This window comes from Ambystoma mexicanum, chromosome 10 (assembly GCF_040938575.1).
Source record: "Ambystoma mexicanum isolate Mex_15411 chromosome 10, UKY_AmexF1_1, whole genome shotgun sequence".
Lineage (NCBI taxonomy): Eukaryota > Metazoa > Chordata > Amphibia > Caudata > Ambystomatidae > Ambystoma > Ambystoma mexicanum.
This window is the reverse complement of record NC_090932.1, coordinates 1,536,087,767-1,536,115,142: the sequence shown is the minus strand read 5'-3', so window position 1 is coordinate 1,536,115,142 and position 27,376 is coordinate 1,536,087,767. Positions and strand designations below refer to the sequence as shown.

At 50.7% G+C, this 27,376-nt stretch overlaps 7 non-coding genes across 7 annotated transcripts; all 7 read left to right on the top strand.

Moving 5' to 3' along the window:
• Window positions 1-1,696: 1,696 nt before the first annotated feature.
• LOC138496620 (U4 spliceosomal RNA) lies at window positions 1,697-1,837 on the top strand. Its single transcript, XR_011278115.1, has one exon. It is a non-coding gene; the product is annotated as a U4 spliceosomal RNA (small nuclear RNA).
• A 3,508-nt stretch (window positions 1,838-5,345) lies between these two features.
• On the top strand, window positions 5,346-5,486 carry LOC138496417 (U4 spliceosomal RNA). Its single transcript, XR_011277930.1, has one exon. It is a non-coding gene; the product is annotated as a U4 spliceosomal RNA (small nuclear RNA).
• Window positions 5,487-8,994: 3,508 nt separating this feature from the next.
• On the top strand, window positions 8,995-9,135 carry LOC138496415 (U4 spliceosomal RNA). The gene has a single exon (XR_011277929.1). It is a non-coding gene; the product is annotated as a U4 spliceosomal RNA (small nuclear RNA).
• Window positions 9,136-13,010: 3,875 nt separating this feature from the next.
• Window positions 13,011-13,151, top strand: LOC138496689 (U4 spliceosomal RNA). Its single transcript, XR_011278178.1, has one exon. It is a non-coding gene; the product is annotated as a U4 spliceosomal RNA (small nuclear RNA).
• Window positions 13,152-16,656: 3,505 nt separating this feature from the next.
• Window positions 16,657-16,797, top strand: LOC138496732 (U4 spliceosomal RNA). Its single transcript, XR_011278217.1, has one exon. It is a non-coding gene; the product is annotated as a U4 spliceosomal RNA (small nuclear RNA).
• A 3,508-nt stretch (window positions 16,798-20,305) lies between these two features.
• Window positions 20,306-20,446, top strand: LOC138496414 (U4 spliceosomal RNA). The gene has a single exon (XR_011277928.1). It is a non-coding gene; the product is annotated as a U4 spliceosomal RNA (small nuclear RNA).
• A 3,508-nt stretch (window positions 20,447-23,954) lies between these two features.
• On the top strand, window positions 23,955-24,095 carry LOC138496275 (U4 spliceosomal RNA). The gene has a single exon (XR_011277802.1). It is a non-coding gene; the product is annotated as a U4 spliceosomal RNA (small nuclear RNA).
• Window positions 24,096-27,376: the final 3,281 nt, after the last annotated feature.

Here is a 27,376-nt window from a genome sequence, read left to right as displayed (position 1 = left end):
TCTGTCATGCGTAAGGTCATGACCAGAGTGCTTTGCAACAGGAAAGGTAAGGGGTGACAACATGTACTACTAAGCCGCACCCATCTTCCTGTCTCCTGTGGATCAAAGTGGCTCTCTGGTTAATTGAGCTCGAGAACAGACTGTCTGCATCAAATCACATATATCTTCCCTCTGAAAGGGGGTGGCCCTGCAGCGGTTGCCTACTGTAAACAGTTGTTCCACACCTGACATTCAATAGCCTTCATACAGAGGGGTGGGATCTAGCTTCAAGCTGACACATTGCATATGAAAAAGGTGTTGGGGTTTCCTGCCCTGTGTTAGTTCTGTGAACAGGCCTCTTGGCAGGCCTGCTTCACTTAACTCTCATCAGTATGCGCTGCCATCAGAGAGAACCTAACAATAGGCAGGGCATATCGATGGAGCCTTTGCTATTTTAAGTAGGCTGACCAGGGCCGGAGGAAGGCGTTGCCTTCCCCCTTCAGAGATGCTTTGATGTACCCATGGCTGTCACATTGCAGCTAAATGTGACAGGAGGACCGCACCGGTAGACTGTGTCCCCCAGAGTGCACTTGACTATGTGTTTGTTGTGCAGTGTCCATTGGGAAATGTGTGCGGAATAGCCCCACACATTTCCAGGAGGTTTACCTACCAACATTCCATTTCTTTTTTAAAAGTATCAAACCAGCCCAGGCGGAGCGCACACTCCCCGTGCGGATGGTCTAATTCCTCACTCTTGGTCAGGTTCTTCAATTCCTACCAGTCAAGTGGTCTCTTCTGTCTGTGTCTGCACTTCATTTGCACAGCAAACAGGCATGTCTTTCCCATGGCAACAGTGTCTTCTCCAAGCTGCACACACAGACAGCCGTTTCTCAGGCTAAATGTTCTCTTCTGACCTCAGTGGCAGAGCCACACTAAGCAGATGGCTCTGCAAAGGCCCAGGGGCTACAGCAAAAAGCCTGAACAGGGCAAGGCCGCTTCATTTTTGGCAGTGGAGTGGAAGTAGAATTGCAGGGTCCGCCCTATGAGACAGGGTACAAGACGTGAATTACATAGGACCTTTTCACTTTTCCCAGAATCCCCTGCAAAATCGGGTCTGTTTTCAAGGACAAGTGCAATTATCACAAACAGGTAGGTATGTGATGGCATGGAAATGTATCGAAATTGTAATGGTTTGGTCAACAGTTGGAACGCTCAGAGACAAATTGATTCACTTCTTGTCAATGTCCTGGCTGCACTGCAGAAACAGCTGGTCGTCCTGGTGGAGCATCACTTCACCTGTCCCCAAAGGAGCCCATTTCTCGATGCTGTCTTCGCTCCTGTGCAATCCTCCAATGGCTCTTTGCATTCTCAAGCCTCTCCCATGTTGCCTTGGCAGCGGCCTGCCCAATAATCTCTCAGGAGGGCGGGGTCACTTGCCAACAGGCCACCGATCATGCTAAGGGAAAGAGCGCACAGGTAGCAGCCTGCTCATTTGCATGTTTACTCCCAGAATCCTATGCATACCTTGCTACTATATTTGCTGTCAGTTTGGTGAGCGCAAGATGATACAGGTGTTCACCTCAACAAATCTCGGCACTGGAATCCAGGCGGTTTTATGAGTTTGACAAAGGATGCTCAGGATGGAGCTTGCTGGGATCAGTGCAAGTTAAATGGGAATCCATTCCCGGGGCGCACGGGCCTCTGGGTCAGGTGCTTTAGCTTTGCGCAGTGGCAGTATCGTAGCTCATGAGGTTTAACCGAGGCGCGATTATTGCTTATTGAAAACTTTACCCAATTCCCCGCCATGACAGCTTGAAATATAGCTGGAATTGGTAATTTTTGACAGTCTCTACGGAGGCTGAAACGATTTGTTTGAAAAGGAGACAATGACGCTTTTACTCCACTGGAGAAGACCTAGCAAGAGGGGTGTGTTTTTCGGAACCCATCCCTTCTATTCTTTGTTCTCTCGTGGCCTACCCTCAACAAAGGGGTTTACTTCCAGAAGCTAGCGCATTCGTAAACTCCAAGCGGCGCAGCGAAGTCTATGGAACCGTGACCATGCAGCAGGTGCATTAAGCGCCTCAGTTGTCTCGCTGCCTTCCTGATCTCACGACATGAAAACCATGAGCTTTCAGAACCTAGCAGACAGTGACCTGTCTGCCTTCGATCCTCTTTGCCACATCTGCTCTTGCGAAAGTCATCAGATTGTTGGATGGTTACTCAGGGAGGTCTGGCTGCCACTGAAGCCAACCGCAGCAGAGGGGTCGCTTTACCTTTGGCCTTCGCTCACCATCTCAGTCTTCCCAAGAGAGGCAAAAGGGCATTTCTGTCCCCATGCATTCTATAGACACATATTCACGTGGAGTCAACAACCCGACCTCTCTTGGTGTGACGAATCAACTTCCGGGGCACTAGTGGTCCAGGGAGGAATATCGCTTTCTAGACCATCAATCAGTCCCACACCTCTAGTACACCGTAAGGGGTCCGAACAGTGGACGGAACGTCAGGCTGGTTAGTTGCAACAGAGCGAAAAAACAATTGTGACCCACTGATAAAAGGGACTGTCCAGTCAAGGTTGTATACAAATATCTACTTTAGTATTAATACAACAGACAGTTCTAACACACTACAAAATACAACCCACCCTATAAAGGAAAACAGGGGACAGACAGTTTCACAAAGGAGAGGGATGCACTCTGGATACGGACAGGAGTGCAGTCGGTAAAGCAATCAGTCTGAACTGTTCAAGGTTATTTGGTTGCAGCAGCAAGGGAGCAAGAGGTCGTAAATGTCACTAAGGGCCTTCGGAGAAGGACCAGGGGGACAGAACCACAATGTAACTGGTGTTTGAGATGATCTTGGTACTCGACAGCATCGAGTGGCTTCCAGCATGCTTTGTAGCTCCGGCGACAGAGTTCAAGAGGGACGACAGATGCGGATATCAGTTGGCAGGCAGTTTGGTAAGCGAGGCTGGGCGGACGGCTGCAGGCTGCCCTACCCGGCGGCTCGGGGTGAAGAATCGTTGTCTGTGTGCTGGTTGGTGGATCTGGAACGCTGGTCGAGGGTTCTCAGACGGCTTTAGTGACTGCAGCGTGAGAACAGCCACAGTGCTGCAGCCGGTCGCAGTTTGAGAGCTCGACTGCTTCGAAAAAGTCCTTAAAAGATGGACGCTGGTTGATGCTTGTTGTGCCACTCCTCCGAGCTTCTTCTCAATGCTTGGGTCGACGTTTAAGGCGGCCGACCCAAAGCTGAGAAGAGTGTTTGCCGGCAACGGCCTTGTCCTTTGTTCAGAGACTCTCTGGCACTTCCCACCTAGGAAGCTTGCTGGCTTAACCTAGCAGGGCACGCTGTGTGCTGGCTGGGTACCGGTTCTGGTGCTGCTTGATGGATCCTCTGAGTCGGGTATCTCCCTCTGTTCCCTGGGAGATGTTTTGGGAGGTATTTTGCTTCCCTCTTGGAAATCCTGGACTTCCTTCACTGGCGGAAGCCGTGAGGCAGACTGTACCATCACCGAGGGTCCGAATGAGTCCTTCTTCGTACTCCTTTTGAAGCCGTCGGATGATCTGCTTAGTGAGGGGCTCAGCCCTCTTTTAAAGCCAAATGGGCCCCAGTGATTGGAGCATGCTAAGCCTACCTTAAAGACCCAATCCTGGGTCCCCACCACCAATCTTCTGTCATGCGTAAGGTCATGACCAGAGTGCTTTGCAACAGGAAAGGTAAGGGGTGACAACATGTACTACTAAGCCGCACCCATCTTCCTGTCTCCTGTGGATCAAAGTGGCTCTCTGGTTAATTGAGCTCGAGAACAGACTGTCTGCATCAAATCACATATATCTTCCCTCTGAAAGGGGGTGGCCCTGCAGCGGTTGCCTACTGTAAACAGTTGTTCCACACATGACATTCAATGGCCTTCATACAGAGGGGTGGGAGCTAGCTTCAAGCTGACACATTGCATATGAAAAAGGTGTTGGGGTTTCCTGCCCTGTGTTAGTTCTGTGAACAGGCCTCTTGGCAGGCCTGCTTCACTTAACTCTCATCAGTATGCGCTGCCATCAGAGAGAACCTAACAATAGGCAGGGCATATCGATGGAGCCTTTGCTATTTTAAGTAGGCTGACCAGGGCCGGAGGAAGGCGTTGCCTTCCCCCTTCAGAGATGCTTTGATGTACCCATGGCTGTCACATTGCAGCTAAATGTGACAGGAGGACCGCACCGGTAGACTGTGTCCCCCAGAGTGCACTTGACTATGTGTTTGTTGTGCAGTGTCCATTGGGAAATGTGTGCGGAATAGCCCCACACATTTCCAGGAGGTTTACCTACCAACATTCCATTTCTTTTTTAAAAGTATCAAACCAGCCCAGGCGGAGCGCACACTCCCCGTGCGGATGGTCTAATTCCTCACTCTTGGTCAGGTTCTTCAATTCCTACCAGTCAAGTGGTCTCTTCTGTCTGTGTCTGCACTTCATTTGCACAGCAAACAGGCATGTCTTTCCCATGGCAACAGTGTCTTCTCCAAGCTGCACACACAGACAGCCGTTTCTCAGGCTAAATGTTCTCTTCTGACCTCAGTGGCAGAGCCACACTAAGCAGATGGCTCTGCAAAGGCCCAGGGGCTACAGCAAAAAGCCTGAACAGGGCAAGGCCGCTTCATTTTTGGCAGTGGAGTGGAAGTAGAATTGCAGGGTCCGCCCTATGAGACAGGGTACAAGACGTGAATTACATAGGACCTTTTCACTTTTCCCAGAGTCCCCTGCAAAATCGGGTCTATTTTCAAGGACAAGTGCAATTATCACAAACAGGTAGGTATGTGATGGAATGGAAATGTATCGAAATTGTAATGGTTTGGTCAACAGTTGGAACGCTCAGAGACAAATTGATTCACTTCTTGTCAATGTCCTGGCTGCACTGCAGAAACAGCTGGTCGTCCTGGTGGAGCATCACTTCACCTGTCCCCAAAGGAGCCCATTTCTCGATGCTGTCCTCGCTCCTGTGCAATCCTCCAATGGCTCTTTGCATTCTCAAGCCTCTCCCATGTTGCCTTGGCAGCGGCCTGCCCAATAATCTCTCAGGAGGGCGGGGTCACTTGCCAACAGGCCACCGATCATGCTAAGGGAAAGAGCGCACAGGTAGCAGCCTGCTCATTTGCATGTTTACTCCCAGAATCCTATGCATACCTTGCTACTATATTTGCTGTCAGTTTGGTGAGCGCAAGATGATACAGGTGTTCACCTCAACAAATCTCGGCACTGGAATCCAGGCGGTTTTATGAGTTTGACAAAGGATGCTCAGGATGGAGCTTGCTGGGATCAGTGCAAGTTAAATGGGAATCCATTCCCGGGGCGCACGGGCCTCTGGGTCAGGTGCTTTAGCTTTGCGCAGTGGCAGTATCGTAGCTCATGAGGTTTAACCGAGGCGCGATTATTGCTTATTGAAAACTTTACCCAATACCCCGCCATGACAGCTTGAAATATAGCTGGAATTGGTAATTTTTGACAGTCTCTACGGAGGCTGAACCGATTTGTTTGAAAAGGAGACAATGACGCTTTTACTCCACTGGAGAAGACCTATCAAGAGGGGTGTGTTTTTCGGAACCCATCCCTTCTATTCTTTCTTCTCTCGTGGCCTACCCTCAACAAAGGGGTTTACTTCCAGAAGCTAGCGCATTCGTAAACTCCAAGCGGCGCAGCGAAGTCTATGGAACCGTGACCATGCAGCAGGTGCATTAAGCGCCTCAGTTGTCTCGCTGCCTTCCTGATCTCACGACATGAAAACCATGAGCTTTCAGAACCTAGCAGACAGTGACCTGTCTGCCTTCGATCCTCTTTGCCACATCTGCTCTTGCGAAAGTCATCAGATTGTTGGATGGTTACTCAGGGAGGTCTGGCTGCCACTGAAGCCAACCGCAGCAGAGGGGTCGCTTTACCTTTGGCCTTCGCTCACCATCTCAGTCTTCCCAAGAGAGGCAAAAGGGCATTTCTGTCCCCATGCATTCTATAGACACATATTCACGTGGAGTCAACAACCCGACCTCTCTTGGTGTGACGAATCAACTTCCGGGGCACTAGTGGTCCAGGGAGGAATATCGCTTTCTAGACCATCAATCAGTCCCACACCTCTAGTACACCGGAAGGGGTCCGAACAGTGGACGGAACGTCAGGCTGGTTAGTTGCAACAGAGCGAAAAAACAATTGTGACCCACTGATAAAAGGGACTGTCCAGTCAAGGTTGTATACAAATATCTACTTAAGTATTAATACAACAGACAGTTCTAACACACTACAAAATACAACCCACCCTATAAAGGAAAACAGGGGACAGACAGTTTCACAAAGGAGAGGGATGCACTCTGGATACTGACAGGAGTGCAGTCGGTAAAGCAATCAGTCTGAACTGTTCAAGGTTATTTGGTTGCAGCAGCAAGGGAGCAAGAGGTCGTAAATGTCACTAAGGGCCTTCGGAGAAGGACCAGGGGGACAGAACCACAATGTAACTGGTGTTTGAGATGATCTTGGTACTCGACAGCATCGAGTGGCTTCCAGCATGCTTTGTAGCTCCGGCGACAGAGTTCAAGAGGGACGACAGATGTGGATATCAGTTGGCAGGCAATTTGGTAAGCGAGGCTGGGCGGACGGCTGCAGGCTGCCCTACCCGGCGGCTCGGGGTGAAGAATCGTTGTCTGTGTGCTGGTTGGTGGATCTGGAACGCTGGTCGAGGGTTCTCAGACGGCTTTAGTGACTGCAGCGTGAGAACAGCCACAGTGGTGCAGCCGGTCGCAGTTTGAGAGCTCGACTGCTTCGAAAAAGTCCTTAAAAGATGGACGCTGGTTGATGCTTGTTGTGGCACTCCTCCGAGCTTCTTCTCAATGCTTGGGTCGACGTTTAAGGCGGCCGACCCAAAGCTGAGAAGAGTGTTTGCCGGCAACGGCCTTGTCCTTTGTTCAGAGACTCTCTGGCACTTCCCACCTAGGAAGCTTGCTGGCTTAACCTAGCAGGGCACGCTGTGTGCTGGCTGGGTACCGGTTCTGGTGCTGCTTGATGGATCCTCTGAGTCGGGTATCTCCCTCTGTTCCCTGGGAGATGTTTTGGGAGGTATTTTGCTTCCCTCTTGGAAATCCTGGACTTCCTTCACTGGCGGAAGCCGTGAGGCAGACTGTACCATCACCGAGGGTCCGAATGAGTCCTTCTTCGTACTCCTTTTGAAGTCGTCGGATGATCTGCTTAGTGAGGGGCTCAGCCCTCTTTTAAAGCCAAATGGGCCCCAGTGATTGGAGCATGCTAAGCCTACCTTAAAGACCCAATCCTGGGTCCCCACCACCAATCTTCTGTCATGCGTAAGGTCATGACCAGAGTGCTTTGCAACAGGAAAGGTAAGGGGTGACAACATGTACTACTAAGCCACACCCATCTTCCTGTCTCCTGTGGATCAAAGTGGCTCTCTGGTTAATTGATCTCGAGAACAGACTGTCTGCATCAAATCACATATATCTTCCCTCTGAAAGGGGGTGGCCCTGCAGCGGTTGCCTACTGTAAACAGTTGTTCCACACATGACATTCAATGGCCTTCATACAGAGGGGTGGGAGCTAGCTTCAAGCTGACACATTGCATATGAAAAAGGTGTTGGGGTTTCCTGCCCTGTGTTAGTTCTGTGAACAGGCCTCTTGGCAGGCCTGCTTCACTTAACTCTCACCAGTATGCGCTGCCATCAGAGAGAACCTAACAATAGGCAGGGCATATCGATGGAGCCTTTGCTATTTTAAGTAGGCTGACCAGGGCCGGAGGAAGGCGTTGCCTTCCCCCTTCAGAGATGCTTTGATGTACCCATGGCTGTCACATTGCAGCTAAATGTGACAGGAGGACCGCACCGGTAGACTGTGTCCCCCAGAGTGCACTTGACTATGTGTTTGTTGTGCAGTGTCCATTGGGAAATGTGTGCGGAATAGCCCCACACATTTCCAGGAGGTTTACCTACCAACATTCCATTTCTTTTTTAAAAGTATCAAACCAGCCCAGGCGGAGCGCACACTCCCCGTGCGGATGGTCTAATTCCTCACTCTTGGTCAGGTTCTTCAATTCCTACCAGTCAAGTGGTCTCTTCTGTCTGTGTCTGCACTTCATTTGCACAGCAAACAGGCATGTCTTTCCCATGGCAACAGTGTCTTCTCCAAGCTGCACACACAGACAGCCGTTTCTCAGGCTAAATGTTCTCTTCTGACCTCAGTGGCAGAGCCACACTAAGCAGATGGCTCTGCAAAGGCCCAGGGGCTACAGCAAAAAGCCTGAACAGGGCAAGGCCGCTTCATTTTTGGCAGTGGAGTGGAAGTAGAATTGCAGGGTCCGCCCTATGAGACAGGGTACAAGACGTGAATTACATAGGACCTTTTCACTTTTCCCAGAGTCCCCTGCAAAATCGGGTCTATTTTCAAGGACAAGTGCAATTATCACAAACAGGTAGGTATGTGATGGCATGGAAATGTATCGAAATTGTAATGGTTTGGTCAACAGTTGGAACGCTCAGAGACAAATTGATTCACTTCTTGTCAATGTCCTGGCTGCACTGCAGAAACAGCTGGTCGTCCTGGTGGAGCATCACTTCACCTGTCCCCAAAGGAGCCTATTTCTCGATGCTGTCCTCGCTCCTGTGCAATCCTCCAATGGCTCTTTGCATTCTCAAGCCTCTCCCATGTTGCCTTGGCAGCGGCCTGCCCAATAATCTCTCAGGAGGGCGGGGTCACTTGCCAACAGGCCACCGATCATGCTAAGGGAAAGAGCGCACAGGTAGCAGCCTGCTCATTTGCATGTTTACTCCCAGAATCCTATGCATACCTTGCTACTATATTTGCTGTCAGTTTGGTGAGCGCAAGATGATACAGGTGTTCACCTCAACAAATCTCGGCACTGGAATCCAGGCGGTTTTATGAGTTTGACAAAGGATGCTCAGGATGGAGCTTGCTGGGATCAGTGCAAGTTAAATGGGAATCCATTCCCGGGGCGCACGGGCCTCTGGGTCAGGTGCTTTAGCTTTGCGCAGTGGCAGTATCGTAGCTCATGAGGTTTAACCGAGGCGCGATTATTGCTTATTGAAAACTTTACCCAATACCCCGCCATGACAGCTTGAAATATAGCTGGAATTGGTAATTTTTGACAGTCTCTACGGAGGCTGAACCGATTTGTTTGAAAAGGAGACAATGGGCCTCATTACGACCCAGGCGGTAAGTTACCGCCTGGGCCGTGACTTTACCACCATGGCGTAAACGACTTACCGCCCCATTCCGAACTTGGCGGGGCGGTAAGTCCCCAATCCCCATTTACCCTTCCCCATTCCCATTTTTGCCCCATAGGGCATAATGGGAGTGGGGAAGGCGTTAATTACGCCACCGTAAATTACGGTGGCGTAATTAACTCCATGGTCCCTTAGCGCCATGGATTTTAACACCCGCTAAAAACGGGTGTTAAAACCTCCATGGTGCTAAGGGACCTCGTAATTGGCGGTAAGGGGTCGGCGCAGCTAACGCTGGCGTAAACCCCTTACCGCCAGGGTCGTAATGAGGCCCAATGACGCTTTTACTCCACTGGAGAAGACCTAGCAAGAGGGGTGTGTTTTTCGGAACCCATCCCTTCTATTCTTTGTTCTCTCGTGGCCTACCCTCAACAAAGGGGTTTACTTCCAGAAGCTAGCGCATTCGTAAACTCCAAGCGGCGCAGCGAAGTCTATGGAACCGTGACCATGCAGCAGGTGCATTAAGCGCCTCAGTTGTCTCGCTGCCTTCCTGATCTCACGACATGAAAACCATGAGCTTTCAGAACCTAGCAGACAGTGACCTGTCTGCCTTCGATCCTCTTTGCCACATCTGCTCTTGCGAAAGTCATCAGATTGTTGGATGGTTACTCAGGGAGGTCTGGCTGCCACTGAAGCCAACCGCAGCAGAGGGGTCGCTTTACCTTTGGCCTTCGCTCACCATCTCAGTCTTCCCAAGAGAGGCAAAAGGGCATTTCTGTCCCCATGCATTCTATAGACACATATTCACGTGGAGTCAACAACCCGACCTCTCTTGGTGTGGCGAATCAACTTCCGGGGCACTAGTGGTCCAGGGAGGAATATCGCTTTCTAGACCATCAATCAGTCCCACACCTCTAGTACACCGGAAGGGGTCCGAACAGTGGACGGAACGTCAGGCTGGTTAGTTGCAACAGAGCGAAAAAACAATTGTGACCCACTGATAAAAGGGACTGTCCAGTCAAGGTTGTATACAAATATCTACTTTAGTATTAATACAACAGACAGTTCTAACACACTACAAAATACAACCCACCCTATAAAGGAAAACAGGGGACAGACAGTTTCACAAAGGAGAGGGATGCACTCTGGATACTGACAGGAGTGCAGTCGGTAAAGCAATCAGTCTGAACTGTTCAAGGTTATTTGGTTGCAGCAGCAAGGGAGCAAGAGGTCGTAAATGTCACTAAGGGCCTTCGGAGAAGGACCAGGGGGACAGAACCACAATGTAACTGGTGTTTGAGATGATCTTGGTACTCGACAGCATCGAGTGGCTTCCAGCATGCTTTGTAGCTCCGGCGACAGAGTTCAAGAGGGACGACAGATGCGGATATCAGTTGGCAGGCAGTTTGGTAAGCGAGGCTGGGCGGACGGCTGCAGGCTGCCCCACCCGGCGGCTCGGGGTGAAGAATCGTTGTCTGTGTGCTGGTTGGTGGATCTGGAACGCTGGTCGAGGGTTCTCAGACGGCTTTAGTGACTGCAGCGTGAGAACAGCCACAGTGGTGCAGCCGGTCGCAGTTTGAGAGCTCGACTGCTTCGAAAAAGTCCTTAAAAGATGGACGCTGGTTGATGCTTGTTGTGGCACTCCTCCGAGCTTCTTCTCAATGCTTGGGTCGACGTTTAAGGCGGCCGACCCAAAGCTGAGAAGAGTGTTTGCCGGCAACGGCCTTGTCCTTTGTTCAGAGACTCTCTGGCACTTCCCACCTAGGAAGCTTGCTGGCTTAACCTAGCAGGGCACGCTGTGTGCTGGCTGGGTACCGGTTCTGGTGCTGCTTGATGGATCCTCTGAGTCGGGTATCTCCCTCTGTTCCCTGGGAGATGTTTTGGGAGGTATTTTGCTTCCCTCTTGGAAATCCTGGACTTCCTTCACTGGCGGAAGCCGTGAGGCAGACTGTACCATCACCGAGGGTCCGAATGAGTCCTTCTTCGTACTCCTTTTGAAGTCGTCGGATGATCTGCTTAGTGAGGGGCTCAGCCCTCTTTTAAAGCCAAATGGGCCCCAGTGATTGGAGCATGCTAAGCCTACCTTAAAGACCCAATCCTGGGTCCCCACCACCAATCTTCTGTCATGCGTAAGGTCATGACCAGAGTGCTTTGCAACAGGAAAGGTAAGGGGTGACAACATGTACTACTAAGCCGCACCCATCTTCCTGTCTCCTGTGGATCAAAGTGGCTCTCTGGTTAATTGAGCTCGAGAACAGACTGTCTGCATCAAATCACATATATCTTCCCTCTGAAAGGGGGTGGCCCTGCAGCGGTTGCCTACTGTAAACAGTTGTTCCACACATGACATTCAATGGCCTTCATACAGAGGGGTGGGAGCTAGCTTCAAGCTGACACATTGCATATGAAAAAGGTGTTGGGGTTTCCTGCCCTGTGTTAGTTCTGTGAACAGGCCTCTTGGCAGGCCTGCTTCACTTAACTCTCATCAGTATGCGCTGCCATCAGAGAGAACCTAACAATAGGCAGGGCATATCGATGGAGCCTTTGCTATTTTAAGTAGGCTGACCAGGGCCGGAGGAAGGCGTTGCCTTCCCCCTTCAGAGATGCTTTGATGTACCCATGGCTGTCACATTGCAGCTAAATGTGACAGGAGGACCGCACCGGTAGACTGTGTCCCCCAGAGTGCACTTGACTGTGTGTTTGTTGTGCAGTGTCCATTGGGAAATGTGTGCGGGATAGCCCCACACATTTCCAGGAGGTTTACCTACCAACATTCCATTTCTTTTTTAAAAGTATCAAACCAGCCCAGGCGGAGTGCACACTCCCCGTGCGGATGGTCTAATTCCTCACTCTTGGTCAGGTTCTTCAATTCCTACCAGTCAAGTGGTCTCTTCTGTCTGTGTCTGCACTTCATTTGCACAGCAAACAGGCATGTCTTTCCCATGGCAACAGTGTCTTCTCCAAGCTGCACACACAGACAGCCGTTTCTCAGGCTAAATGTTCTCTTCTGACCTCAGTGGCAGAGCCACACTAAGCAGATGGCTCTGCAAAGGCCCAGGGGCTACAGCAAAAAGCCTGAACAGGGCAAGGCCGCTTCATTTTTGGCAGTGGAGTGGAAGTAGAATTGCAGGGTCCGCCCTATGAGACAGGGTACAAGACGTGAATTACATAGGACCTTTTCACTTTTCCCAGAGTCCCCTGCAAAATCTGGTCTATTTTCAAGGACAAGTGCAATTATCACAAACAGGTAGGTATGTGATGGCATGGAAATGTATCGAAATTGTAATGGTTTGGTCAACAGTTGGAACGCTCAGAGACAAATTGATTCACTTCTTGTCAATGTCCTGGCTGCACTGCAGAAACAGCTGGTCGTCCTGGTGGAGCATCACTTCACCTGTCCCCAAAGGAGCCCATTTCTCGATGCTGTCCTCGCTCCTGTGCAATCCTCCAATGGCTCTTTGCATTCTCAAGCCTCTCCCATGTTGCCTTGGCAGCGGCCTGCCCAATAATCTCTCAGGAGGGCGGGGTCACTTGCCAACAGGCCACCGATCATGCTAAGGGAAAGAGCGCACAGGTAGCAGCCTGCTCATTTGCATGTTTACTCCCAGAATCCTATGCATACCTTGCTACTATATTTGCTGTCAGTTTGGTGAGCGCAAGATGATACAGGTGTTCACCTCAACAAATCTCGGCACTGGAATCCAGGCGGTTTTATGAGTTTGACAAAGGATGCTCAGGATGGAGCTTGCTGGGATCAGTGCAAGTTAAATGGGAATCCATTCCCGGGGCGCACGGGCCTCTGGGTCAGGTGCTTTAGCTTTGCGCAGTGGCAGTATCGTAGCTCATGAGGTTTAACCGAGGCGCGATTATTGCTTATTGAAAACTTTACCCAATACCCCGCCATGACAGCTTGAAATATAGCTGGAATTGGTTATTTTTGACAGTCTCTACGGAGGCTGAACCGATTTGTTTGAAAAGGAGACAATGACGCTTTTACTCCACTGGAGAAGACCTAGCAAGAGGGGTGTGTTTTTCGGAACCCATCCCTTCTATTCTTTGTTCTCTCGTGGCTTACCCTCAACAAAGGGGTTTACTTCCAGAAGCTAGCGCATTCGTAAACTCCAAGCGGCGCAGCGAAGTCTATGGAACCGTGACCATGCAGCAGGTGCATTAAGCGCCTCAGTTGTCTCGCTGCCTTCCTGATCTCACGACATGAAAACCATGAGCTTTCAGAACCTAGCAGACAGTGACCTGTCTGCCTTCGATCCTCTTTGCCACATCTGCTCTTGCGAAAGTCATCAGATTGTTGGATGGTTACTCAGGGAGGTCTGGCTGCCACTGAAGCCAACCGCAGCAGAGGGGTCGCTTTACCTTTGGCCTTCGCTCACCATCTCAGTCTTCCCAAGAGAGGCAAAAGGGCATTTCTGTCCCCATGCATTCTATAGACACATATTCACGTGGAGTCAACAACCCGACCTCTCTTGGTGTGGCGAATCAACTTCCGGGGCACTAGTGGTCCAGGGAGGAATATCGCTTTCTAGACCATCAATCAGTCCCACACCTCTAGTACACCGGAAGGGGTCCGAACAGTGGACGGAACGTCAGGCTGGTTAGTTGCAACAGAGCGAAAAAACAATTGTGACCCACTGATAAAAGGGACTGTCCAGTCAAGGTTGTATACAAATATCTACTTTAGTATTAATACAACAGACAGTTCTAACACACTACAAAATACAACCCACCCTATAAAGGAAAACAGGGGACAGACAGTTTCACAAAGGAGAGGGATGCACTCTGGATACTGACAGGAGTGCAGTCGGTAAAGCAATCAGTCTGAACTGTTCAAGGTTATTTGGTTGCAGCAGCAAGGGAGCAAGAGGTCGTAAATGTCACTAAGGGCCTTCGGAGAAGGACCAGGGGGACAGAACCACAATGTAACTGGTGTTTGAGATGATCTTGGTACTCGACAGCATCGAGTGGCTTCCAGCATGCTTTGTAGCTCCGGCGACAGAGTTCAAGAGGGACGACAGATGCGGATATCAGTTGGCAGGCAGTTTGGTAAGCGAGGCTGGGCGGACGGCTGCAGGCTGCCCTACCCGGCGGCTCGGGGTGAAGAATCGTTGTCTGTGTGCTGGTTGGTGGATCTGGAACGCTGGTCGAGGGTTCTCAGACGGCTTTAGTGACTGCAGCGTGAGAACAGCCACAGTGGTGCAGCCGGTCGCAGTTTGAGAGCTCGACTGCTTCGAAAAAGTCCTTAAAAGATGGACGCTGGTTGATGCTTGTTGTGGCACTCCTCCGAGCTTCTTCTCAATGCTTGGGTCGACGTTTAAGGCGGCCGACCCAAAGCTGAGAAGAGTGTTTGCCGGCAACGGCCTTGTCCTTTGTTCAGAGACTCTCTGGCACTTCCCACCTAGGAAGCTTGCTGGCTTAACCTAGCAGGGCACGCTGTGTGCTGGCTGGGTACCGGTTCTGGTGCTGCTTGATGGATCCTCTGAGTCGGGTATCTCCCTCTGTTCCCTGGGAGATGTTTTGGGAGGTATTTTGCTTCCCTCTTGGAAATCCTGGACTTCCTTCACTGGCGGAAGCCGTGAGGCAGACTGTACCATCACCGAGGGTCCGAATGAGTCCTTCTTCGTACTCCTTTTGAAGTCGTCGGATGATCTGCTTAGTGAGGGGCTCAGCCCTCTTTTAAAGCCAAATGGGCCCCAGTGATTGGAGCATGCTAAGCCTACCTTAAAGACCCAATCCTGGGTCCCCACCACCAATCTTCTGTCATGCGTAAGGTCATGACCAGAGTGCTTTGCAACAGGAAAGGTAAGGGGTGACAACATGTACTACTAAGCCGCACCCATCTTCCTGTCTCCTGTGGATCAAAGTGGCTCTCTGGTTAATTGAGCTCGAGAACAGACTGTCTGCATCAAATCACATATATCTTCCCTCTGAAAGGGGGTGGCCCTGCAGCGGTTGCCTACTGTAAACAGTTGTTCCACACATGACATTCAATGGCCTTCATACAGAGGGGTGGGAGCTAGCTTCAAGCTGACACATTGCATATGAAAAAGGTGTTGGGGTTTCCTGCCCTGTGTTAGTTCTGTGAACAGGCCTCTTGGCAGGCCTGCTTCACTTAACTCTCATCAGTATGTGCTGCCATCAGAGAGAACCTAACAATAGGCAGGGCATATCGATGGAGCCTTTGCTATTTTAAGTAGGCTGACCAGGGCCGGAGGAAGGCGTTGCCTTCCCCCTTCAGAGATGCTTTGATGTACCCATGGCTGTCACATTGCAGCTAAATGTGACAGGAGGACCGCACCGGTAGACTGTGTCCCCCAGAGTGCACTTGACTATGTGTTTGTTGTGCAGTGTCCATTGGGAAATGTGTGCGGGATAGCCCCACACATTTCCAGGAGGTTTACCTACCAACATTCCATTTCTTTTTTAAAAGTATCAAACCATCCCAGGCGGAGCGCACACTCCCCGTGCGGATGGTCTAATTCCTCACTCTTGGTCAGGTTCTTCAATTCCTACCAGTCAAGTGGTCTCTTCTGTCTGTGTCTGCACTTCATTTGCACAGCAAACAGGCATGTCTTTCCCATGGCAACAGTGTCTTCTCCAAGCTGCACACACAGACAGCCGTTTCTCAGGCTAAATGTTCTCTTCTGACCTCAGTGGCAGAGCCACACTAAGCAGATGGCTCTGCAAAGGCCCAGGGGCTACAGCAAAAAGCCTGAACAGGGCAAGGCCGCTTCATTTTTGGCAGTGGAGTGGAAGTAGAATTGCAGGGTCCGCCCTATGAGACAGGGTACAAGACGTGAATTACATAGGACCTTTTCACTTTTCCCAGAGTCCCCTGCAAAATCGGGTCTATTTTCAAGGACAAGTGCAATTATCACAAACAAGGTATGTGATGGCATGGAAATGTATCGAAATTGTAATGGTTTGGTCAACAGTTGGAACGCTCAGAGACAAATTGATTCACTTCTTGTCAATGTCCTGGCTGCACTGCAGAAACAGCTGGTCGTCCTGGTGGAGCATCACTTCACCTGTCCCCAAAGGAGCCCATTTCTCGATGCTGTCCTCGCTCCTGTGCAATCCTCCAATGGCTCTTTGCATTCTCAAGCCTCTCCCATGTTGCCTTGGCAGCGGCCTGCCCAATAATCTCTCAGGAGGGCGGGGTCACTTGCCAACAGGCCACCGATCATGCTAAGGGAAAGAGCGCACAGGTAGCAGCCTGCTCATTTGCATGTTTACTCCCAGAATCCTATGCATACCTTGCTACTATATTTGCTGTCAGTTTGGTGAGCGCAAGATGATACAGGTGTTCACCTCAACAAATCTCGGCACTGGAATCCAGGCGGTTTTATGAGTTTGACAAAGGATGCTCAGGATGGAGCTTGCTGGGATCAGTGCAAGTTAAATGGGAATCCATTCCCGGGGCGCACGGGCCTCTGGGTCAGGTGCTTTAGCTTTGCGCAGTGGCAGTATCGTAGCTCATGAGGTTTAACCGAGGCGCGATTATTGCTTATTGAAAACTTTACCCAATACCCCGCCATGACAGCTTGAAATATAGCTGGAATTGGTATTTTTTGACAGTCTCTACGGAGGCTGAACCGATTTGTTTGAAAAGGAGACAATGACGCTTTTACTCCACTGGAGAAGACCTAGCAAGAGGGGTGTGTTTTTCGGAACCCATCCCTTCTATTCTTTGTTCTCTCGTGGCCTACCCTCAACAAAGGGGTTTACTTCCAGAAGCTAGCGCATTCGTAAACTCCAAGCGGCGCAGCGAAGTCTATGGAACCGTGACCATGCAGCAGGTGCATTAAGCGCCTCAGTTGTCTCGCTGCCTTCCTGATCTCACGACATGAAAACCATGAGCTTTCAGAACCTAGCAGACAGTGACCTGTCTGCCTTCGATCCTCTTTGCCACATCTGCTCTTGCGAAAGTCATCAGATTGTTGGATGGTTACTCAGGGAGGTCTGGCTGCCACTGAAGCCAACCGCAGCAGAGGGGTCGCTTTACCTTTGGCCTTCGCTCACCATCTCAGTCTTCCCAAGAGAGGCAAAAGGGCATTTCTGTCCCCATGCATTCTATAGACACATATTCACGTGGAGTCAACAACCCGACCTCTCTTGGTGTGACGAATCAACTTCCGGGGCACTAGTGGTCCAGGGAGGAATATCGCTTTCTAGACCATCAATCAGTCCCACACCTCTAGTACACCGGAAGGGGTCCGAACAGTGGACGGAACGTCAGGCTGGCTAGTTGCAACAGAGCGAAAAAACAATTGTGACCCACTGATAAAAGGGACTGTCCAGTCAAGGTTGTATACAAATATCTACTTTAGTATTAATACAAAAGACAGTTCTAACACACTACAAAATACAACCCACCCTATAAAGGAAAACAGGGGACAGACAGTTTCACAAAGGAGAGGGATGCACTCTGGATACTGACAGGAGTGCAGTCGGTAAAGCAATCAGTCTGAACTGTTCAAGGTTATTTGGTTGCAGCAGCAAGGGAGCAAGAGGTCGTAAATGTCACTAAGGGCCTTCGGAGAAGGACCAGGGGGACAGAACCACAATGTAACTGGTGTTTGAGATGATCTTGGTACTCGACAGCATCGAGTGGCTTCCAGCATGCTTTGTAGCTCTGGCGACAGAGTTCAAGAGGGACGACAGATGCGGATATCAGTTGGCAGGCAGTTTGGTAAGCGAGGCTGGGCGGACGGCTGCAGGCTGCCCTACCCGGCGGCTCGGGGTGAAGAATCGTTGTCTGTGTGCTGGTTGGTGGATCTGGAACGCTGGTCGAGGGTTCTCAGACGGCTTTAGTGACTGCAGCGTGAGAACAGCCACAGTGGTGCAGCCGGTCGCAGTTTGAGAGCTCGACTGCTTTGAAAAAGTCCTTAAAAGATGGACGCTGGTTGATGCTTGTTGTGGCACTCCTCCGAGCTTCTTCTCAATGCTTGGGTCGACGTTTAAGGCGGCCGACCCAAAGCTGAGAAGAGTGTTTGCCGGCAACGGCCTTGTCCTTTGTTCAGAGACTCTCTGGCACTTCCCACCTAGGAAGCTTGCTGGCTTAACCTAGCAGGGCACGCTGTGTGCTGGCTGGGTACCGGTTCTGGTGCTGCTTGATGGATCCTCTGAGTCGGGTATCTCCCTCTGTTCCCTGGGAGATGTTTTGGGAGGTATTTTGCTTCCCTCTTGGAAATCCTGGACTTCCTTCACTGGCGGAAGCCGTGAGGCAGACTGTACCATCACCGAGGGTCCGAATGAGTCCTTCTTCGTACTCCTTTTGAAGTCGTCGGATGATCTGCTCAGTGAGGGGCTCAGCCCTCTTTTAAAGCCAAATGGGCCCCAGTGATTGGAGCATGCTAAGCCTACCTTAAAGACCCAATCCTGGGTCCCCACCACCAATCTTCTGTCATGCGTAAGGTCATGACCAGAGTGCTTTGCAACAGGAAAGGTAAGGGGTGACAACATGTACTACTAAGCCGCACCCATCTTCCTGTCTCCTGTGGATCAAAGTGGCTCTCTGGTTAATTGAGCTCGAGAACAGACTGTCTGCATCAAATCACATATATCTTCCCTCTGAAAGGGGGTGGCCCTGCAGCGGTTGCCTACTGTAAACAGTTGTTCCACACATGACATTCAATGGCCTTCATACAGAGGGGTGGGAGCTAGCTTCAAGCTGACACATTGCATATGAAAAAGGTGTTGGGGTTTCCTGCCCTGTGTTAGTTCTGTGAACAGGCCTCTTGGCAGGCCTGTTTCACTTAACTCTCATCAGTATGCGCTGCCATCAGAGAGAACCTAACAATAGGCAGGGCATATCGATGGAGCCTTTGCTATTTTAAGTAGGCTGACCAGGGCCGGAGGAAGGCGTTGCCTTCCCCCTTCAGAGATGCTTTGATGTACCCATGGCTGTCACATTGCAGCTAAATGTGACAGGAGGACCGCACCGGTAGACTGTGTCCCCCAGAGTGCACTTGACTATGTGTTTGTTGTGCAGTGTCCATTGGGAAATGTGTGCGGGATAGCCCCACACATTTCCAGGAGGTTTACCTACCAACATTCCATTTCTTTTTTAAAAGTATCAAACCAGCCCAGGCGGAGCGCACACTCCCCGTGCGGATGGTCTAATTCCTCACTCTTGGTCAGGTTCTTCAATTCCTACCAGTCAAGTGGTCTCTTCTGTCTGTGTCTGCACTTCATTTGCACAGCAAACAGGCATGTCTTTCCCATGGCAACAGTGTCTTCTCCAAGCTGCACACACAGACAGCCGTTTCTCAGGCTAAATGTTCTCTTCTGACCTCAGTGGCAGAGCCACACTAAGCAGATGGCTCTGCAAAGGCCCAGGGGCTACAGCAAAAAGCCTGAACAGGGCAAGGCCGCTTCATTTTTGGCAGTGGAGTGGAAGTAGAATTGCAGGGTCCGCCCTATGAGACAGGGTACAAGACGTGAATTACATAGGACCTTTTCACTTTTCCCAGAGTCCCCTGCAAAATCGGGTCTATTTTCAAGGACAAGTGCAATTATCACAAACAGGTAGGTATGTGATGGCATGGAAATGTATCGAAATTGTAATGGTTTGGTCAACAGTTGGAACGCTCAGAGACAAATTGATTCACTTCTTGTCAATGTCCTGGCTGCACTGCAGAAACAGCTGGTCGTCCTGGTGGAGCATCACTTCACCTGTCCCCAAAGGAGCCCATTTCTCGATGCTGTCCTCGCTCCTGTGCAATCCTCCAATGGCTCTTTGCATTCTCAAGCCTCTCCCATGTTGCCTTGGCAGCGGCCTGCCCAATAATCTCTCAGGAGGGCGGGGTCACTTGCCAACAGGCCACCGATCATGCTAAGGGAAAGAGCGCACAGGTAGCAGCCTGCTCATTTGCATGTTTACTCCCAGAATCCTATGCATACCTTGCTACTATATTTGCTGTCAGTTTGGTGAGCGCAAGATGATACAGGTGTTCACCTCAACAAATCTCGGCACTGGAATCCAGGCGGTTTTATGAGTTTGACAAAGGATGCTCAGGATGGAGCTTGCTGGGATCAGTGCAAGTTAAATGGGAATCCATTCCCGGGGCGCACGGGCCTCTGGGTCATGTGCTTTAGCTTTGCGCAGTGGCAGTATCGTAGCTCATGAGGTTTAACCGAGGCGCGATTATTGCTTATTGAAAACTTTACCCAATACCCCGCCATGACAGCTTGAAATATAGCTGGAATTGGTAATTTTTGACAGTCTCTACGGAGGCTGAACCGATTTGTTTGAAAAGGAGACAATGACGCTTTTACTCCACTGGAGAAGACCTAGCAAGAGGGGTGTGTTTTTCGGAACCCATCCCTTCTATTCTTTGTTCTCTCGTGGCCTACCCTCAACAAAGGGGTTTACTTCCAGAAGCTAGCGCATTCGTAAACTCCAAGCGGCGCAGCGAAGTCTATGGAACCGTGACCATGCAGCAGGTGCATTAAGCGCCTCAGTTGTCTCGCTGCCTTCCTGATCTCACGACATGAAAACCATGAGCTTTCAGAACCTAGCAGACAGTGACCTGTCTGCCTTCGATCCTCTTTGCCACATCTGCTCTTGCGAAAGTCATCAGATTGTTGGATGGTTACTCAGGGAGGTCTGGCTGCCACTGAAGCCAACCGCAGCAGAGGGGTCGCTTTACCTTTGGCCTTCGCTCACCATCTCAGTCTTCCCAAGAGAGGCAAAAGGGCATTTCTGTCCCCATGCATTCTATAGACACATATTTACGTGGAGTCAACAACCCGACCTCTCTTGGTGTGACGAATCAACTTCCGGGGCACTAGTGGTCCAGGGAGGAATATCGCTTTCTAGACCATCAATCAGTCCCACACCTCTAGTACACCGGAAGGGGTCCGAACAGTGGACGGAACGTCAGGCTGGTTAGTTGCAACAGAGCGAAAAAACAATTGTGACCCACTGATAAAAGGGACTGTCCAGTCAAGGTTGTATACAAATATCTACTTTAGTATTAATACAACAGACAGTTCTAACACACTACAAAATACAACCCACCCTATAAAGGAAAACAGGGGACAGACAGTTTCACAAAGGAGAGGGATGCACTCTGGATACTGACAGGAGTGCAGTCGGTAAAGCAATCAGTCTGAACTGTTCAAGGTTATTTGGTTGCAGCAGCAAGGGAGCAAGAGGTCGTAAATGTCACTAAGGGCCTTCGGAGAAGGACCAGGGGGACAGAACCACAATGTAACTGGTGTTTGAGATGATCTTGGTACTCGACAGCATCGAGTGGCTTCCAGCATGCTTTGTAGCTCCGGCGACAGAGTTCAAGAGGGACGACAGATGCGGATATCAGTTGGCAGGCAGTTTGGTAAGCGAGGCTGGGCGGACGGCTGCAGGCTGCCCTACCCGGCGGCTCGGGGTGAAGAATCGTTGTCTGTGTGCTGGTTGGTGGATCTGGAACGCTGGTCGAGGGTTCTCAGACGGCTTTAGTGACTGCAGCGTGAGAACAGCCACAGTGGTGCAGCCGGTCGCAGTTTGAGAGCTCGACTGCTTCGAAAAAGTCCTTAAAAGATGGACGCTGGTTGATGCTTGTTGTGGCACTCCTCCGAGCTTCTTCTCAATGCTTGGGTCGACGTTTAAGGCGGCCGACCCAAAGCTGAGAAGAGTGTTTGCCGGCAACGGCCTTGTCCTTTGTTCAGAGACTCTCTGGCACTTCCCACCTAGGAAGCTTGCTGGCTTAACCTAGCAGGGCACGCTGTGTGCTGGCTGGGTACCGGTTCTGGTGCTGCTTGATGGATCCTCTGAGTCGGGTATCTCCCTCTGTTCCCTGGGAGATGTTTTGGGAGGTATTTTGCTTCCCTCTTGGAAATCCTGGACTTCCTTCACTGGCGGAAGCCGTGAGGCAGACTGTACCATCACCGAGGGTCCGAATGAGTCCTTCTTCGTACTCCTTTTGAAGTCGTCGGATGATCTGCTTAGTGAGGGGCTCAGCCCTCTTTTAAAGCCAAATGGGCCCCAGTGATTGGAGCATGCTAAGCCTACCTTAAAGACCCAATCCTGGGTCCCCACCACCAATCTTCTGTCATGCGTAAGGTCATGACCAGAGTGCTTTGCAACAGGAAAGGTAAGGGGTGACAACATGTACTACTAAGCCGCACCCATCTTCCTGTCTCCTGTGGATCAAAGTGGCTCTCTGGTTAATTGAGCTCGAGAACAGACTGTCTGCATCAAATCACATATATCTTCCCTCTGAAAGGGGGTGGCCCTGCAGCGGTTGCCTACTGTAAACAGTTGTTCCACACATGACATTCAATGGCCTTCATACAGAGGGGTGGGAGCTAGCTTCAAGCTGACACATTGCATATGAAAAAGGTGCTGGGGTTTCCTGCCCTGTGTTAGTTCTGTGAACAGGCCTCTTGGCAGGCCTGCTTCACTTAACTCTCATCAGTATGCGCTGCCATCAGAGAGAACCTAACAATAGGCAGGGCATATCGATGGAGCCTTTGCTATTTTAAGTAGGCTGACCAGGGCCGGAGGAAGGCGTTGCCTACCCCCTTCAGAGATGCTTTGATGTACCCATGGCTGTCACATTGCAGCTAAATGTGACAGGAGGACCGCACCGGTAGACTGTGTCCCCCAGAGTGCACTTGACTATGTGTTTGTTGTGCAGTGTCCATTGGGAAATGTGTGCGGGATAGCCCCACACATTTCCAGGAGGTTTACCTACCAACATTCCATTTCTTTTTTAAAAGTATCAAACCAGCCCAGGCGGAGCGCACACTCCCCGTGCGGATGGTCTAATTCCTCACTCTTGGTCAGGTTCTTCAATTCCTACCAGTCAAGTGGTCTCTTCTGTCTGTGTCTGCACTTCATTTGCACAGCAAACAGGCATGTCTTTCCCGTGGCAACAGTGTCTTCTCCAAGCTGCACACACAGACAGCCGTTTCTCAGGCTAAATGTTCTCTTCTGACCTCAGTGGCAGAGCCACACTAAGCAGATGGCTCTGCAAAGGCCCAGGGGCTACAGCAAAAAGCCTGAACAGGGCAAGGCCGCTTCATTTTTGGCAGTGGAGTGGAAGTAGAATTGCAGGGTCCGCCCTATGAGACAGGGTACAAGATGTGAATTACATAGGACCTTTTCACTTTTCCCAGAGTCCCCTGCAAAATCGGGTCTATTTTCAAGGACAAGTGCAATTATCACAAACAGGTAGGTATGTGATGGCATGGAAATGTATCGAAATTGTAATGGTTTGGTCAACAGTTGGAACGCTCAGAGACAAATTGATTCACTTCTTGTCAATGTCCTGGCTGCACTGCAGAAACAGCTGGTCGTCCTGGTGGAGCATCACTTCACCTGTCCCCAAAGGAGCCCATTTCTCGATGCTGTCCTCGCTCCTGTGCAATCCTCCAATGGCTCTTTGCATTCTCAAGCCTCTCCCATGTTGCCTTGGCAGCGGCCTGCCCAATAATCTCTCAGGAGGGCGGGGTCACTTGCCAACAGGCCACCGATCATGCTAAGGGAAAGAGCGCACAGGTAGCAGCCTGCTCATTTGCATGTTTACTCCCAGAATCCTATGCATACCTTGCTACTATATTTGCTGTCAGTTTGGTGAGCGCAAGATGATACAGGTGTTCACCTCAACAAATCTCGGCACTGGAATCCAGGCGGTTTTATGAGTTTGACAAAGGATGCTCAGGATGGAGCTTGCTGGGATCAGTGCAAGTTAAATGGGAATCCATTCCCGGGGCGCACGGGCCTCTGGGTCAGGTGCTTTAGCTTTGCGCAGTGGCAGTATCGTAGCTCATGAGGTTTAACCGAGGCGCGATTATTGCTTGTTGAAAACTTTACCCAATACCCCGCCATGACAGCTTGAAATATAGCTGGAATTGGTAATTTTTGACAGTCTCTACGGAGGCTGAACCGATTTGTTTGAAAAGGAGACAATGACGCTTTTACTCCACTGGAGAAGACCTAGCAAGAGGGGTGTGTTTTTCGGAACCCATCCCTTCTATTCTTTGTTCTCTCGTGGCCTACCCTCAACAAAGGGGTTTACTTCCAGAAGCTAGCGCATTCGTAAACTCCAAGCGGCGCAGCGAAGTCTATGGAACCGTGACCATGCAGCAGGTGCATTAAGCGCCTCAGTTGTCTCGCTGCCTTCCTGATCTCACGACATGAAAACCATGAGCTTTCAGAACCTAGCAGACAGTGACCTGTCTGCCTTCGATCCTCTTTGCCACATCTGCTCTTGCGAAAGTCATCAGATTGTTGGATGGTTACTCAGGGAGGTCTGGCTGCCACTGAAGCCAACCGCAGCAGAGGGGTCGCTTTACCTTTGGCCTTCGCTCACCATCTCAGTCTTCCCAAGAGAGGCAAAAGGGCATTTCTGTCCCCATGCATTCTATAGACACATATTCACGTGGAGTCAACAACCCGACCTCTCTTGGTGTGACGAATCAACTTCCGGGGCACTAGTGGTCCAGGGAGGAATATCGCTTTCTAGACCATCAATCAGTCCCACACCTCTAGTACACCGGAAGGGGTCCGAACAGTGGACGGAACGTCAGGCTGGTTAGTTGCAACAGAGCGAAAAAACAATTGTGACCCACTGATAAAAGGGACTGTCCAGTCAAGGTTGTATACAAATATCTACTTTAGTATTAATACAACAGACAGTTCTAACACACTACAAAATACAACCCACCCTATAAAGGAAAACAGGGGACAGACAGTTTCACAAAGGAGAGGGATGCACTCTGGATACTGACAGGAGTGCAGTCGGTAAAGCAATCAGTCTGAACTGTTCAAGGTTATTTGGTTGCAGCAGCAAGGGAGCAAGAGGTCGTAAATGTCACTAAGGGCCTTCGGAGAAGGACCAGGGGGACAGAACCACAATGTAACTGGTGTTTGAGATGATCTTGGTACTCGACAGCATCGAGTGGCTTCCAGCATGCTTTGTAGCTCCGGCGACAGAGTTCAAGAGGGACGACAGATGCGGATATCAGTTGGCAGGCAGTTTGGTAAGCGAGGCTGGGCGGACGGCTGCAGGCTGCCCTACCCGGCGGCTCGGGGTGAAGAATCGTTGTCTGTGTGCTGGTTGGTGGATCTGGAACGCTGGTCGAGGGTTCTCAGACGGCTTTAGTGACTGCAGCGTGAGAACAGCCACAGTGGTGCAGCCGGTCGCAGTTTGAGAGCTCGACTGCTTCGAAAAAGTCCTTAAAAGATGGACGCTGGTTGATGCTTGTTGTGGCACTCCTCCGAGCTTCTTCTCAATGCTTGGGTCGACGTTTAAGGCGGCCGACCCAAAGCTGAGAAGAGTGTTTGCCGGCAACGGCCTTGTCCTTTGTTCAGAGACTCTCTGGCACTTCCCACCTAGGAAGCTTGCTGGCTTAACCTAGCAGGGCACGCTGTGTGCTGGCTGGGTACCGGTTCTGGTGCTGCTTGATGGATCCTCTGAGTCGGGTATCTCCCTCTGTTCCCTGGGAGATGTTTTGGGAGGTATTTTGCTTCCCTCTTGGAAATCCTGGACTTCCTTCACTGGCGGAAGCCGCGAGGCAGATTGTACCATCACCGAGGGTCCGAATGAGTCCTTCTTCGTACTCCTTTTGAAGTCGTCGGATGATCTGCTCAGTGAGGGGCTCAGCCCTCTTTTAAAGCCAAATGGGCCCCAGTGATTGGAGCATGCTAAGCCTACCTTAAAGACCCAATCCTGGGTCCCCACCACCAATCTTCTGTCATGCGTAAGGTCATGACCAGAGTGCTTTGCAACAGGAAAGGTAAGGGGTGACAACATGTACTACTAAGCCGCACCCATCTTCCTGTCTCCTGTGGATCAAAGTGGCTCTCTGGTTAATTGAGCTCGAGAACAGACTGTCTGCATCAAATCACATATATCTTCCCTCTGAAAGGGGGTGGCCCTGCAGCGGTTGCCTACTGTAAACAGTTGTTCCACACATGACATTCAATGGCCTTCATACAGAGGGGTGGGAGCTAGCTTCAAGCTGACACATTGCATATGAAAAAGGTGTTGGGGTTTCCTGCCCTGTGTTAGTTCTGTGAACAGGCCTCTTGGCAGGCCTGCTTCACTTAACTCTCATCAGTATGCGCTGCCATCAGAGAGAACCTAACAATAGGCAGGGCATATCGATGGAGCCTTTGCTATTTTAAGTAGGCTGACCAGGGCCGGAGGAAGGCGTTGCCTTCCCCCTTCAGAGATGCTTTGATGTACCCATGGCTGTCACATTGCAGCTAAATGTGACAGGAGGACCGCACCGGTAGACTGTGTCCCCCATAGTGCACTTGACTATGTGTTTGTTGTGCAGTGTCCATTGGGAAATGTGTGCGGGATAGCCCCACACATTTCCAGGAGGTTTACCTACCAACATTCCATTTCTTTTTTAAAAGTATCAAACCAGCCCAGGCGGAGCGCACACTCCCCGTGCGGATGGTCTAATTCCTCACTCTTGGTCAGGTTCTTCAATTCCTACCAGTCAAGTGGTCTCTTCTGTCTGTGTCTGCACTTCATTTGCACAGCAAACAGGCATGTCTTTCCCATGGCAACAGTGTCTTCTCCAAGCTGCACACACAGACAGCCGTTTCTCACGCTAAATGTTCTCTTCTGACCTCAGTGGCAGAGCCACACTAAGCAGATGGCTCTGCAAAGGCCCAGGGGCTACAGCAAAAAGCCTGAACAGGGCAAGGCCGCTTCATTTTTGGCAGTGGAGTGGAAGTAGAATTGCAGGGTCCGCCCTATGAGACAGGGTACAAGACGTGAATTACATAGGACCTTTTCACTTTTCCCAGAGTCCCCTGCAAAATCGGGTCTATTTTCAAGGACAAGTGCAATTATCACAAACAGGTAGGTATGTGATGGCATGGAAATGTATCGAAATTGTAATGGTTTGGTCAACAGTTGGAACGCTCAGAGACAAATTGATTCACTTCTTGTCAATGTCCTGGCTGCACTGCAGAAACAGCTGGTCGTCCTGGTGGAGCATCACTTCACCTGTCCCCAAAGGAGCCCATTTCTCGATGCTGTCCTCGCTCCTGTGCAATCCTCCAATGGCTCTTTGCATTCTCAAGCCTCTCCCATGTTGCCTTGGCAGCGGCCTGCCCAATAATCTCTCAGGAGGGCGGGGTCACTTGCCAACAGGCCACCGATCATGCTAAGGGAAAGAGCGCACAGGTAGCAGCCTGCTC